Genomic DNA, 15212 nt, shown 5'->3' with positions numbered 1-15212 from the left:
TGGCTTTGAAGCTGCTTATGAGTCCTACGAGAACCCTCCATAGTCACGTTAAACCAAATTGTCACCCTTTGATTAATTGCTTGGTTTAACGTGACTAATAATATAATTGTTCCTAGATTTGCATCATTTGTGCTATCCACTACACACAAAACTAGGATCCATTGCTAGAGAATACATAGCTCACAGAAAAGTTTTACTTAATCATGAAAGTTAGTTAAGTTATAACATCAGTTGCTATCATCATTAAGTTCACAAACTCAAGTGTTACAATAGAAGTGTAATTATACAATAGTTTTAGAGATACAACTCATGGACCATCCAACATCCATGAGCTACATATGACTCTCATGTGTAAAAAACCATAGGGCGAGACCACCTCACCTGCAAAACTTAAGTGTAGCACTATGAGTACATAACTGTATTCCATAGGACTTAGCAAGGTATAAAGTTTTACATAAAAGCATTTGTGCATAAAGAAACATTATCTAACATCTACATCTAGGCATAGCAAGTGGAATAGTAGAAGCATGAACATTAGAATAAGGTGGAGCTGGATCTTCCACAAGTACTTTCATCTCAACAATTACTCCAAAGCTAGAAGCCATGAATGTGCTGATAACTAAGAGCACAACATTTCGAAATGATCAAGACAAGCCAAATTTTGTAGAGGGGTACAAGTTTTACCGACCAAGGGATGGGGCATTGCCCATACAACCCATGGTTCTATAAGAGGTAACTCATCACCTCAACATCTCTCATCCTAGGCAAAGTCACCCGATAAACAAAATTGAGATGTACCAAGATACTAGCTTTCTAGCTACTATACGTACCAAATCGCACCTAACCCATGGTGTTACATGGCCAAGCATAATACTAGGCTTACCAATCCCATATATATAGTAAGTGATCTATCTAGCAGGTGGTGCTCAAGACTTGCTATAACAGATGCAACTCTAGCAGGAGCCCTTACATCAAGGCCCCAACTTTTGATTTGAGGGCTCCTCTTACTTTTGAGGGTTTGTTTTTTTGCATATACTCCAATAGGAACCTTCAAATCAGGACCCTCAACTCCATTCCAGTAGCCATTGGAATATGGGACTCACTCGTCATTTGTCTATAAACATCGTCATTCCAATCGACTAAGCTATGGGGGCGCGACGACAGGGATCTCTGTTCAAATAGACTGAGCCACTCGTGAGCCAAAATGAGCCAAGCTAAGTAACATGACAGCAACTTTAATCAGTCCATATATCCCTTAATCCATGGCCCAACATGATAAAACACTAAAACCCTAGACCAATACACCCCCATGGCACCACTAGCCCACCCCCACAGCAATTACATTCACACGACATTGCGATAATGGTCGTAGTTCTTTCCCCTCACAAGCCGCTGCCATCTGCCTCTCTCTCTCTCTCTCTCTCTCGTGCATGCGTACACGTGAATCAGGGATTCATGGCTAGGGATCACCTCACTGTTGTCATTTCACCTCACCGTGAGATGAGTCCTCTGCCCCTCCAGTTTAGATTCCTCTCCTCTCCATCTCCGGTTTCCACAAGACCACACACAACTTGCCAACATCTCCTTCTCTCCTTCCCATCTCAAGCTGCGATGAGTGTTCATGGAGGATAAGGATGAGGTGCTAGAGATGTGTTGTCTACATATATGTAATAGGCTACAAGGGAGAAGAGAACCAGGGACACCATTGTAAAATTCATACGTACATTGTTTATTTCATTTTTAGTATGCATATTTTGTGTTTGTTGCAGACTTGTTATTATAATCTCTATGTACTGTGTTTTTGTCTTTTGGCTCATGAGCCAAACAAGCTAGCTCGAGCTCTCTAATGAGCCGAGCCAAGCTAGCCTTCTGTCTCATTTGTATAATAAGTCGAGCTATAACAAGCTGAGCTATAATAAGCCGAGCCATAATGAGCCGAGCTGGCATGATATCCATCCCTAGGGCCAAGTGAGGAGGTTTTGGGGGCTCCATAAAGTAGTGGCTCGAGTCGGTGCTGAGATTAAGTTTTTTTGCTCTAGCCCCAAAAGGTAGAGTAGGTGCCCTATTTAGGGCCGTGTTGGAGATGCTCTAAGGTCCTTTAGATTTAATCAACCTAGGTGCATTGTAAATATGGTGCCTAGGTGAAGCTCCATGTCATCTATGGTGATTTTATGAAGTGTAAGATAACTGTAAAGGGTGCACGAAGGATTTGAGGTGAGATTCCTCTACTTCAAGCATGATGTGGTTGTGGAAATCGATCTTGATGGATGACTTGTTCCCATATTTCTTCGCTAACAATGCAAGGGGATGAAAGCACTTCTTGCTCTCCCATAACAATGGTGATAGCCTGAGGTGATGGTGGTGCTTGGGATTTCCTCCAACACTTCTCCTTGTCTCATTCGACTTCCTTTACTCTTCTTCTCCTTGCTTCTAGGGTTCTAAGTGTTCTAGAGTGATGGCCTAGCTTTGACTGTGCGTCAAGTGGGCAGACCACTGGTGTTCACCATAGATCCATTGGTTATTTAAATACACCTCAGTAGATCATATATCGAGGCCCAAACTTGAATTTGTGTCAAGTGGGGAAGTTACTAGTGAGCACCTTATGATCCGGTGGAGAATTCATGGTGCCCGGTGGATCATCCAGTGATAATGTGCCACAACTATGTGTCAAATTAGCCAAGTCTCTAGAATGCATTGTATGATCCGGTGCTGACTTCATGGTTGGTGAGGCATATTCCGGTATACTCCCTTTTGATCGTTGGAAAACTAGCCTATATAGGATCATTGTATGATCCAGTGTGACTCCATGGTGCCTGGCAGATCATCTAGTGATGTGTCTTATAGACTTTACTCCAATAGCTAGCAGGGGCTTCACACCCTATATATGTGGCTTGCCTTCCCTAGCTCATTTGGAGCTTCTCTTTCACCATAGCTATGAGACACATATAGAGGGGCTTTTGTGAAGTGTGTGAGAGCCATCCAAGTTAAGATCACCAATTGGGAGAGTGTGCATTGTGTGCATGCGGTGTTCTTGGCTTAGTTTTTGTCATGGTGTTGTTATTTGTTACTCTTGGTGTTTGCTAGTGGATATAGACGGCCCGGTAGAGGGCTAGGTAAGCTTCCCGATGAAGGACTTTTTGTTGGGAGTCTCATATTGGTGTTCATAGTTTGGAACCCACCATTCCGATGTGGAGAATGAGTATTCACTAGTGAGTACTTGAGACTTCATGACTCAAGTAAGCTAAACAGAGTGTTTGTGACTCTTTGGTCCTCCAACTTGGAATGGGGTGTTGTGGTAACAACCCGATACCATGGGAAAAAATCTAGTTGTCTCTTTGCCTATTTTACTTTGTTGCATTACTTCTTCATCCTAGTTTTGTGCTTTTATTTTTGTGTGTGCAAATTCAATGGTGTCATAACTAGAATTATATGTTATAGTATGCTAAGTGATAGATTTGCCTTCCCCACGCCTAAGGACAGTAATATTAGAGTGGACCTTGCTAAGGACATAGTATGATGATCCTAAGGACTCATTGGTGTGATCTTTTTAGTCTTAGGTGCCACTGTATATGTGGGTGAAGTGGTACTTGCATAGGCTAAGGTTTTGCTATTTAAATTTTAAAGCCCAATCCTCCTCCTCTTGGGCTATTCGATCCTTTCAATGTGAAAGCATCTAGGCCCCTAGTTGAGTTTCGGTGATTAATGACAATACAAGATTACTATGACTAACATGTGTTTTGCAGAGGCAATTTAAGTTAGGTCATGGTAATAGCAATTGATTGGGAAATCATGGTTGTCATGCCCCTATGATGGAAATTGTTTCAGTTTTCAAAGGATGGACGACAAGGTTAAGGATGGACTAGTTCTAAGTGTCATTTAGTGTAGAAGAGACACTAAGAGTAGTTTAGGACTTTGTTTTTCCTTTGGCTGTACTATTAAGGGGGTATGGACTAGTAGCTTGACCTAGGTGAGTCTAGTGGGTTATGTGTGGTGCACACTTGTCAAATCTAGCACTAGGTAGCTCCGGAGTAGCCCTAAGATCAATTGAAGCAAACTTCATTCACATATGATTTTGAGTTGGAAGTGAATGGAGGGTCAAATGACTGACCGGACACTGGTCTAGTTGTGACCGGAAGCTGAAGGTTGAGTCCGGTCAGTTCATTTGATCAACTAGAGCCGTCTGGTTGCGACTGGACGCTGAGTGAAAAGTGACCGAACGCTGGGTGCCAGAGTCCGGTCAACTCCAGAGAGGTTCTAGAGAGGGAGATTCCTGATCGGACACGTCCGGTCAGTGCAGACTGGACGCTCGTCAAGATCCGGTAACTGATCGGACGCTGAAACGCGAAGTGACCGGACTCTAGGTGTTAGTGTCCGATCAACATCAATAACGTTCCAGAGAGCATTTTCATGACTGGACGTGTTTGGTCAGTGCTGACCGAACACATGTCAGAGTCCGGTCAGAACTTAACGGCTCTTTCTGACACAGAGGCGGGGAAAACTGACCGGAGTGTCTGGCCACCATGACCGGAGCATCCGGTCACCCCGCAGAGTGATTACTCAGCCTCTAAATGTTATGTTTTGAATGAGGGGGTATAAATACTTACTCCACTCATCCAAGGGAGGTCTCTTGCCCATTTATTCAGCTGAGAAACACCCTTGAGAGTGCAAAGGAGAGCAAGGGCCTAGTGAGGTGATTGAGATTTGAGAATCCAAGATTAAGGCCTCATTAGTGCAAGGAGAGTAGCAAGTGTGCATCCACCCTTCTCATTAGGCTTGTCGTGGTCAAGTGAGAGTTTGTGCTTATTACTCTTGGTGATCGCCGTCACCTAGATGGCTTGGTGGTGATTGGGAGTTTGGTGATCATCCAGCGAAGCTTATGGATGACCCAACTCAAGTTGTGAGAGGTTGTGGGCGATTCACCGCGACAGAGTATCGAAGAATCAGCCCGTAGAGAGCTCTTGTTCCTTGCACAGATCAAGGGGGAGCTACACCCTTGCGCGGGTGCTCCAACGAGGACTAGTGGGGAGTGGCGACTCTCCAATACCTCGGCAAAACATCGCCGCGTTCCTTTCCCTGTCTTTAATTTGAGCATTTACTTTTGAGCAATTCATTTCAAGTCTTTACATTCCTAGAATTGCCATGCTAGAGTAGGATTGGAACTTAGGGTGCAAAACTTTTGTGTGGTAGAATAATAGAAACACATTCTAGGCACAAGGGGTGAAGTGGGCAAAGTGTAGGGCTTAATTATTGCAAAGAATTTAGAATTTGCCCAATTCACCCCCCCCCTCTTAGGCATCTTGATCCTTTCAATTGGTATCAGAGAATCGTGCTCACTAAATTAGGCTTAACCGCCTAGGGAAAGATGTCTCACGGGGATAGACTTCCTCCTATCTTTGAGGGAGATGATTTTCCTTATTGGAAAATCTACATGGAGGCTTATTTAGAAGCTTTAGATGTTGAAATTCTTAGAGCCGCCTCACAAGGATTCCCAAAACCTAAGGAACCCACAAACCTTCAAGGCGATGAAGTTAATTACGAGAAATGGAATGCAAAGGCTAGAAACACCATCTTTAGAGGCCTTTGCAAAGATGTGCTTAACCGTGTGCGAAACCACAAGGACGCCCATGCACTATAGTCAGACATTTGTGCGCTCCATGAGGGAACAAAGAGTGAGTGTGAGGAACGCTATCATCTTGTCATGAAAAAGCTTAATTCATTTGAGATGCTTCCTAAATAAAGTGCTAATGAGATGTACTCACGCTTAAATGTTCTGGTAGAGGAAGTCAATGGGCTTGGACTTACACAAATGCAACCATCTGATGTTGTAAGAAAGATCTTGAGTGTCCTCCCCATTGACAAATATGGGCATATTGTGACCGTGTTTCATCAAGGTGATCTTTCCACTACTATACCAACTCAAATCTTGGGAAAGATCAATGCACATGAGATGTATATGCACATCACACCACAAGATGGATCTTATTCTTCCACCAAGAAGAAAGACTTGGCATTCAAGGCTAGCCAAGAGAAGAAGGGAAAAGCAAGAGTTGATCATGAGTGCTCAAGTGATGATGAAATTGATGATGCAAGTCTTGCTCTCATGGTGAGAAAGACCGCCAAGATGCTTAAGAAGCTCAATAAGAACGGCGTCAAGTTTGATGGCAAAAAGAAGAAATTCTTCACTAGCAATAGAAGGAAGCCCATCTCGAAGATGGATTGCTATAATTGTGGAGAACTTGGTCATCTAGCATATCAATGCCCCAGGCCAAAGAAAGATAAATACAAGAAGAAGTACAAGGGCAAGAAAGATGATTCAAGTAATGAAGATGATGATGAGAAGAAGAAAAACAAGCCATATAAGAAGAAAGATGGCAAGAAGAAGGATTTCCACAAGAAAAAGAAGAATGGCAAGGCATACATCATTGATGATTGGCTCATCGATATTGATTCATCAAGTTATTCATCCAATGATGAAAGGGCCGCCATTGTAATTGACTCTTCACTATCTTCACCGACACCACCGCCGTCATCCTCTACACACCTATGCCTTATGGCCAAGGGTGATCGGAAGGTACAAAATGATGATGATAGTAGTGGTGATGATCATGCTAGCAATGATGATAGTGATAGTGATGATGAATTTGATTCACCTTCCTATGATGATCTTGTCAAGTTGCTTAACCAATATACTAAAATTATTAGAAAGACAAGAGCTAAAAATGAAAAGCTAGAACATGAGAATGATTCTCTCTTAGCTAAATATGACATAGTGGAAAAGGCTAGTGTTGAGCTTAGAGAAGAAAATAAAACTATGTCATCCAAACTCAAGGAGCTAAAATCCTCTAAAAAGTTGCTTAAAGAAAAACTTGATAAACTTGAGGGGATACATAATGAGCTCATCACTAGCTACAATATGCTAAAAGAAGAGTACACAAATCTCAAGGTTAATCATGATAATCTTGTTGTCTATCATGAGTTATTATCCAATGAGCCACATGATGCTACTAACCATGTTGTTAAGATTGATATAGCTACATCATGTGATGACTTAATTGTTGAGAGCATTGAGCAAGGATCTAGTGGCAAAGGCAAGAAAGTGGTTGAGACCGACAATTATGATGAGTATGTCAAGCTCAAGCATGAAAATGAAAATCTCAAGAAAGATCTTGAAAATCTATCAACCACCAACACTATTGTGATAGAGAACCTTGATCATGATTATGATATAGATCTTGAGAATGAGATGCTCAAAGAAGAGAACAAGAGACTCAAGATGGAGAAAAATCATGATGAGCTTAAAGAAGAGAACAAGAAGCTCAAAGAAGAGAACAAGAGACTCAAGATGGAGAAAAATCATGATGAACATAAAGAAGAGAACAAGAATCTCAAGTTGGAGAAAGAACATCTCAAGACCAGCTTGAGCAAGTTCACAAGAGGCCAATATCTCCAAAGTGAGCTACTCATGAACACCATCATGAAGATGGATAGACGTGGCATTGGGTATTTGGCAAATCAAGAGAAGAAGGCTCAAGCTCAACAACAACAACAACACAAATCAAAGCCAAAGCTAAAGAGGTGTTTTGAGTGTGGACAAGAATGTCACTTTGCCCATGAGTGTCAAACTCCACCACCACAACCCTTACCCAAGCATGCTAGACCTTTTTGCTTTCAATGCTCATTACATGCTTAGAAAGGACTCTAGTGAAAAAATGAAAGTCACATTCTTAGGACCTCTCAACAAGAATAGGCCTATGGAAATTTGTGTTGCAAAGTCACTTGTTGAGAAAGTCAAGGGCCCTCAACAAGTTTGGGTCCCTAAACAAGCTTGATCTCTTGTGTGTAGGTGAACTATAAGACTGGTGGAAGTCATTGGGTAATTGATAGTGGTTGCACTCAACATATGATCAGTGATCCTTGTATGTTCACCTCACTAGATGAAGAAGTAGATGGCCAAGAAAGAATTACATTTGGTGACAACTCAAAGGGAAAGTTCAAGGATTGGGCAAAGTGGCAATATCAAATGATCATTCAATTTTAAATGTGCTATATGTCACTTCATTGAGTTTCAACTTGCTATCCGTTGGTCAATTGTGTGATCTTGGCTTTCAATGCTTGTTTACCGAGAAGGAAGTGGTTGTATCTAAGAAAGATGATGATCAAGTTATATTCAAGGGATTTAGATACAACAACCTATATCTAGTAGATTTCACCTCCGAAGATGCTAACTTGAAGACATGCCTATTCACCAAAACATCACTTGGGTGGCTATGGCATAGAAGACTTGCTCATGTTGGGATGAGCTCACTCAAGAAGCTTATGAAGAATGAATTGGTGAGAGGGTTGAAGGATGTGAAATTTGAGAAGGACAAGCTTTGTAGTTCATGTCAAGCTGGCAAGTGTGGGGGTATTAACCCCTATACCCTTACGGCTAAGCTTGGGCTGGCCCGGATCGATGGGTTCAGTCCACCCAAAAGATGACGTGCGGCCCAGTTAACCTGGTCGGAGTCCCGCACAAGGAATCAAGACGGATTTGGCGACCAAGCAGGATCCTGGTCGGTTAGAATAGGAATCCTTATCCGGCCGCATATGGCAATTGTAACTGACTAGGATTAGTTTCCAGATCTGTAACCCTGCCCCTCGGACTATATAAGGTGGGCAGGGGACCCCTCTAAAAAATATCTCTCATTGACATACAGCAATACAAATCAGACGCAGGACGTAGGTATTACGCCTTCTTGGCGGCCGAACCTGGATAAAACCTCGTGTCTGTCTTGCGTCACCGTCTTGTTTGGGGCTTGCACATCTGTCTGCCGATAATCTACTACCTTGGGCATACCCCTAGGTAGACTGCTGACCATATTTCGTCGACAGTGGCGCGCCAGGTAGGGGGTGTGCGTACTGCTCTCCAAGCAAACAAGATGGTCATCATCTCTGGCTCCATGGCTACGCCCAATGGCCTCACGTTCACCATCGGCCAGATCACCTGGACCACCAGCTCCGACGACTCCATCGCCGTGACCGCGGAGGAGGCATGGATTCAGCCTGCGCCGACAACTACTTCACCTGCATCGGCTATGGCTCCGACCACGGTGAACACGGCTCCGACCACGGTGAACACGGCTCCGACCACGGTGAACACGGCTCCGACCACGGTGAACATGGCTCCGACCACGATGGACCTGGCTCCAACCATGGGACATCTGGCTCCGACCACGCCTACAGCCACGCCAACAACCCGTCATCCGCTTCCCCGCTACAGAGAGAAGCAGATCGACAACACCAACCTGCTCGACTCTGTTGATCGGGTCGGCATCCAACTCGTTGAAACCCTGGCTCTAGTAAGTACGATTCAAATCCAACCTGATGAGCAGGTAACAGCTCTCCACAACAGATCTATCCGACCAGCTCGGACCAGTCGTCCTGTGAGACTTGGAACAGATCTTGTGGTCGTATCAACTCCTGAGGGGCGTTTCGCTCATCGCCGGCCAGACATCGTGACGGGTCTCCGACTCTGCGAGTACGAAGCCCCGACGGAGAACCACCAGGTCCAGCCCTACGGCCTGCAAAACGCTGCCTCCAGCTACGCATACAACCTGCGACGCCGCTCGGATCTATGTCCTATACACCGATCTCGGCCGAAGCCATGCAACATCGTCAACATGGTCCGAATTGAAGATTATCAAGAAGGATCCGTCCACACAGTCCGAGAGGGTGACTCTAGCTCCTCATTCGACATCGCATCCAACGCATCTGTCCACACCGAGCTTCAGCGTTACGAAGATGAAGGCGTTAAATACGATCTGGATCTACCAGACCACGCCTCGGTTTTCCCCCAATTCCTGTCAAATCCGCATCAAGGTCCCATCAATATCCGACAATGAAGCAATCGAGGCTTTTGTCACCGGCCTCCGCTTCCACGACGCCCTAAGAGACAAGCTCCTCCGGAAGAGACCCGAATCGGTCACAGCGCTTTTGGCCACCGCTAAGAAATATGCGGACGTTGACGACGCTAAAAAGATAATCGTTGAAGAAGCAGCAAGGGTTCCACGCTCCGACCACCCCCCACACCACGACGATTACCGTGGCAATCGTGGTCGGAACGACAATTTTGACCGCCGCAACCAGCGCAATGACTCCCGCAACCACCGTGATCAACGTAATCAGCGGCGCAACCGCTGGGACGATTACAGGAGCAAGCGTGCTCGGGAAGACGATGGCGAGGTCAATACTGTGAAAAAGGGCAGCGGACGTCAAAACTACGAGGACGACTACGCCAAAGCATTGAAGGGACCCTGCCAGCTCCATCCCAAGTCGAACCACACCATGGAGAATTGCCGCGTCCTCAAGACTATCTACACGCGTCAATAGGCTCCGGATACGTCCGACAAGCCTAATGACGCGGGGGAACAGCGCAACGAGGACAACGACGACGACGATGCAGATCCTCGTCGTAAATACGTCAAGCCGACTGATCACGTGCACACCATCATCGGCGGCAAGGTGTCCATTGAGACCAAACGAGAACGCAAGCTGCTCGCCCGCGCTTGCTTGAACGTGGCAAAGACCGACAACCTTCTCACCGATCCGTGGCTTCCTCCGTGGTCTCACCGTGAAATCTGCTTCAGCAGGAAGGACCAATGGGCCGCCATACCCGAGCCAGGGCGTTTTCCCCTGGTCCTCGATCCTTATATCAACAAGGTTCAATTCGACAGGGTACTGATCGACGGCGGTAGCTCCACTGATATACTGTTCAAGAACAGCCTGCCCGCTCTGAAAATAGCCCAGGCGGACCTGAAGCCGTATGAGGCACAGTTCTGGGGCGTTCTCCCCGGACAGAGCTCCACACCTCTCGGGCAGATCACGCTACCTGTGCAGTTTGGGACCCCGGACCACTTCCGCACCGACTACGTCAACTTCATGGTCGCTGATTTCGACGGCACCTACCATGCTATTCTTGGTCGACCGTTGCTCACCAAGTTCATGGCCATACCTCATTACAGGTATCTGGTGCTCAAGATGCCTACTGAGAAAGGAGTTTTAACCCTCAGGGGCAACGTATACGTAGCTTATACCTGCGAGGACGACAGCTTCAAAATAGCAGAGGCCCACGACCTCTCTATTCGCATGGCCGAGACCATGCTCGACGCCAAGAAGACCCCGGCCGACCACCTGGAGATCCCAGAGCTTGAGGCTCCACGCAAGAACATCAAATCCAAGGAGCACAAGACGATCCAGCTGGTCGAAGGCGATCCCAGCAAAACGGCCCTCATCGGGGCCGACTTGGATCCTAAATAGGAAGACACGCTCGTCAGGTTCTTGAGGGGCAACGTGGATGTGTTTGCATGGAAACCTTCCGACATGCCCGGTGTACCTTGGGACTTGATTGAGCACTCCTTAAATGTCAACAGCAAAGCCAAACCAATCAAGCAGAAGTTACGACGGTTCGCTTGCGACAAAAAGGAGGCGATTAGGGTAGAAGTTACACGGCTTTTGGCAGCCGGATTTATCAAAGAAGTGTATCATCCGGAATGGTTAGCCAACCCGGTTCTTGTACGCAAAAAGAATAATGAATGGAGAATGTGCGTTGATTACACTGATCTCAACAAACACTGCCCTAAGGACCCCTTTGGTTTACCTCGCATAGACGAGGTCATAGATTCAACCGCCGGTTGCGAGCTGCTTTCCTTTCTCGATTGCTACTCTGGTTATCACCAGATCGCTCTCAAAAAGGACGACCAGATCAAGACATCTTTCATCACGCCTTTCGGCGCCTACTGCTACACGACTATGTCATTCGGGCTCAAAAACGCCGGTGCTACCTACCAACGCGCTATACAGGCCTGTCTCAACGACGAGATAAAAGACGGTCTCGTCGAGGCTTACGTCGACGATGTAGTTGTCAAAACCAAGGAAGCACATACCCTTGTTGACAATCTGGAACGCACCTTCGCAGCCCTTAATACGTTCCAATGGAAATTAAACCCAAAGAAGTGTATCTTTGGTGTCCCTTCTGGCATATTGCTCGGCAACGTCGTCAGTTACGACGGCATACGCCCTAACCCGGAGAAAGTCAAAGTTGTCTTAGACATGAAGCCCCCAAAAAAGGTGAAGGATGTTCAGAAGCTCACTGGCTGCATGGCTGCTCTAAGCCGTTTCATATCAAGATTAGGAGAAAAAGGACTACCGTTCTTCAAACTGCTCAAAGCGTCCGAGAAGTTTGAGTGGTCGGAGGAAGCAGACGCTGCCTTCACGCAGCTGAAACAATACCTCACGTCACCTCCGGTACTTACCGCTCCCAGAGAAGACAAAACCCTCCTACTTTACATTGCAGCAACCGATCGGGTGGTTTCCACTACACTGGTGGTCGAGCGCGACGAGCCAGGCCACGCCTACAAGGTACAGCGGCCAATTTATTTCATTAGTGAGGTACTCAACGAATCCAAGACCAGGTACCCACAGATTCAGAAACTGCTCTACGCCATACTGATAACATCCCGAAAGTTGAGACATTACTTCGACGGATATCGTGTGGTGGTCATAACCGAGTATCCTTTGGGGGACATCATTCGCAATAAGGATGCGAACGGGCGCATCATCAAATGGGCAATGGAGCTATGCTCCCTTTCCTTGGAATTTGCAAGCCGTACTACAATCAAGTCTCAGGCACTCGTTGATTTCATCGTCGAGTGGACAGACTTAAGCACGCCTGTCTCTCTGGGATCCGACGAATATTGGACGATATACTTCGACGGTTCTCTTAACATTGACGGTGCGGGAGCAGAAGTTCTTTTCGTATCACCATCCAAGGAGCAGCTCTGGTACGTCTTCAGGATTTATTTCCCAGCATCTAATAACGCCGCCGAGTATGAAGCATGCCTGCATGGTCTACGCATTGCGGTTGAGCTTGGAGTTAAACGTCTCTATGTCTACGGAGATTCGGCTCTGGTCATCAACCAACTCAACAAAGACTGGGACACGACTAGTGAAAAGATGGACGCATATTGCAAATCGATAAGAAAGCTGGAAGGCAGGTTCTATGGCATCGAGTACATACACGTGGTCCGGGACAAGAACCAGGCAGCGGATGCGTTGTCAAAGTTAGGATCATCCCGAGCCAAAATCCCACATGGCGTATTCGTCCAAGACCTGCTCACGCCTTCCATTGAAGACAAAGATTCAACGACCGACAAAGTTTCAGACCAGCAATTAGTGGCTACGGTTCCGGCGCCGACCACAACCGAGCCGCTTCCGACCACTCATGAGCTGGACTGGAGAACGCCTTTCATCAAGTACTTGATAGATGGTAGCGGTTATGTCGATCGAACAGAAAATGAGCGCCTGATGCGTCGTAGTAAGCAGTATCTGCTCATCGATGGCAAGTTATGGCGCAAAAACGCTAAGGAGGAAATCTTGATGAAGTATATAACCCAGGAGGAAGGCGAGCATCTCCTAGACCAAATCCACTCTGGCTCCTACGGCAACCACGCAGCCTCAAGAACACTGGTCGGTAAGGCTTTCCGAGCAGGTTTCTATTGGCCGTCAGCAGTGGCCGACGTAGAGAAGCTAGTCCGCCGCTGTGAGGGTTGTCAGTTCTTCTCCAAGAGAATCCATGTACTAGCACATGAGATCCAGACGATTCTAGCCTCTTGGCCCTTCGCATGCTGGGGACTGGACATGATCGGGCCTTTTAAACCAGCTCCTGGGAAATTTACATGCGTCTTCGTGCTAATTGACAAGTTTTCTAAGTGGATAGAATACATGCCTCTGGTACAGGCATCCTCAGAGAAAGCTGTCACATTCCTTGACCAGGTCATCCACCGTTTCGGCGTGCCCAACAGCATCATTACTGATCTGGGAACTCAGTTCACCGGGAACGCTTTTTGGGACTTCTGCGATGAAAGGAGCATAGTTGTAAAATACGTCTCGGTGGCGCATCCTAGAGCTAATGGACAAGTCGAGTGGGCAAATGGCATGATCTTGGACGCATTGAAGAAGAGGATGTACAGAGAAAACGATAAAGCTCCTAGAAGATGGCTCAAGGAGTTACCAGCCGTTGTCTGGGGCCTCCGAACTCAGCCCAGTCGTAACATCGGCGTCTCACCATACTTTATGGTTTACGGCGCTGAGGCAGTCCTCCCACCAGATATAGCTTTCAGATCAGCACGGGTAGAGAACTTCGACGAAGGCAAGGTCAACGAAGTACGGGAGCTAGAAGTCAACAGCGCAGAAGAGAAAAGGCTTGATTCTTGCATATGCATGGCCAAATACCTTGCTGTTTTGCGCAGGTACTACAACAAGAATGTTAAAGAGCGTTTCTTCGTGGTCGGGGACTTAGTCCTGAAGTGGAAGACGAACCAGGCTGGTGTCCACAAACTCGCAACCCCATGGGAGGGACCCTTCATGATCAAGGAAGTCACACGTTCAACGTCTTACAGGTTAGCTCATCTAGACGGCATAGACGTACCGAACTCATGTCACATCGACAAGCTTAGACGCTTCTATGCTTAACTACTGAGATATGTACTCTACTTGTATTTTCGATTTACTTTACTAAAGCAACTATGATTTTTCCGACCACTCTAATATGTCACTCCGAATTTTATGGTTATTCTAACTTAAGCCAGTACAAGCCGACCACCACTCCTTCTACGGTTTTCGGAGCAGGTCCTGTCTCCGGTTCCTCCCAACACGTGCACGGGATCCGCTCTCTACGTTGCAGGTGATCGGCAGGTCCCCCCTAGTCTGACTTGTCTGCGTCCATGTGTGCACAGGTCATAGTACCTCATACTCCGACCACATGCTAGACTAGGGCCGCACAAACTTTTTAGGATGACGTGTCGAGCAAAACGGTACAACTAAACAGAACGTTAACACGTTCCCACTTAGTTACACCAACAAAAAAATTTCAAGCTTAAAGTGCGTTTTGTATAAACCAAACAAGCTTATAATGATATACAGTTACGTTATTACAAGCTTGCCTGAAAAGGCTCAAGTTTACAATAACACAACTATGTCCTCCTTCTACAGCTCTAAGCCTATCACATTGGCTAGTCGGGGCGCACGGCATTTACTGCTCACCGCCTCTGATACCCTACTCGAGTCTTGGGGACTTTTGAGCTAGTCAAGCTGAAGGAGATGGCCCCGCCGGTGCCTGGCTGGTCGAGACTGCAGGCTTCGTTGGTTGGCTTGCAGCTGATGGAATTTCCAGCTGG

This window comes from Miscanthus floridulus, chromosome 10 (assembly GCF_019320115.1).
Source record: "Miscanthus floridulus cultivar M001 chromosome 10, ASM1932011v1, whole genome shotgun sequence".
NCBI lineage: Eukaryota > Viridiplantae > Streptophyta > Magnoliopsida > Poales > Poaceae > Miscanthus > Miscanthus floridulus.
Note: the sequence above shows the minus strand (reverse complement) of the source record.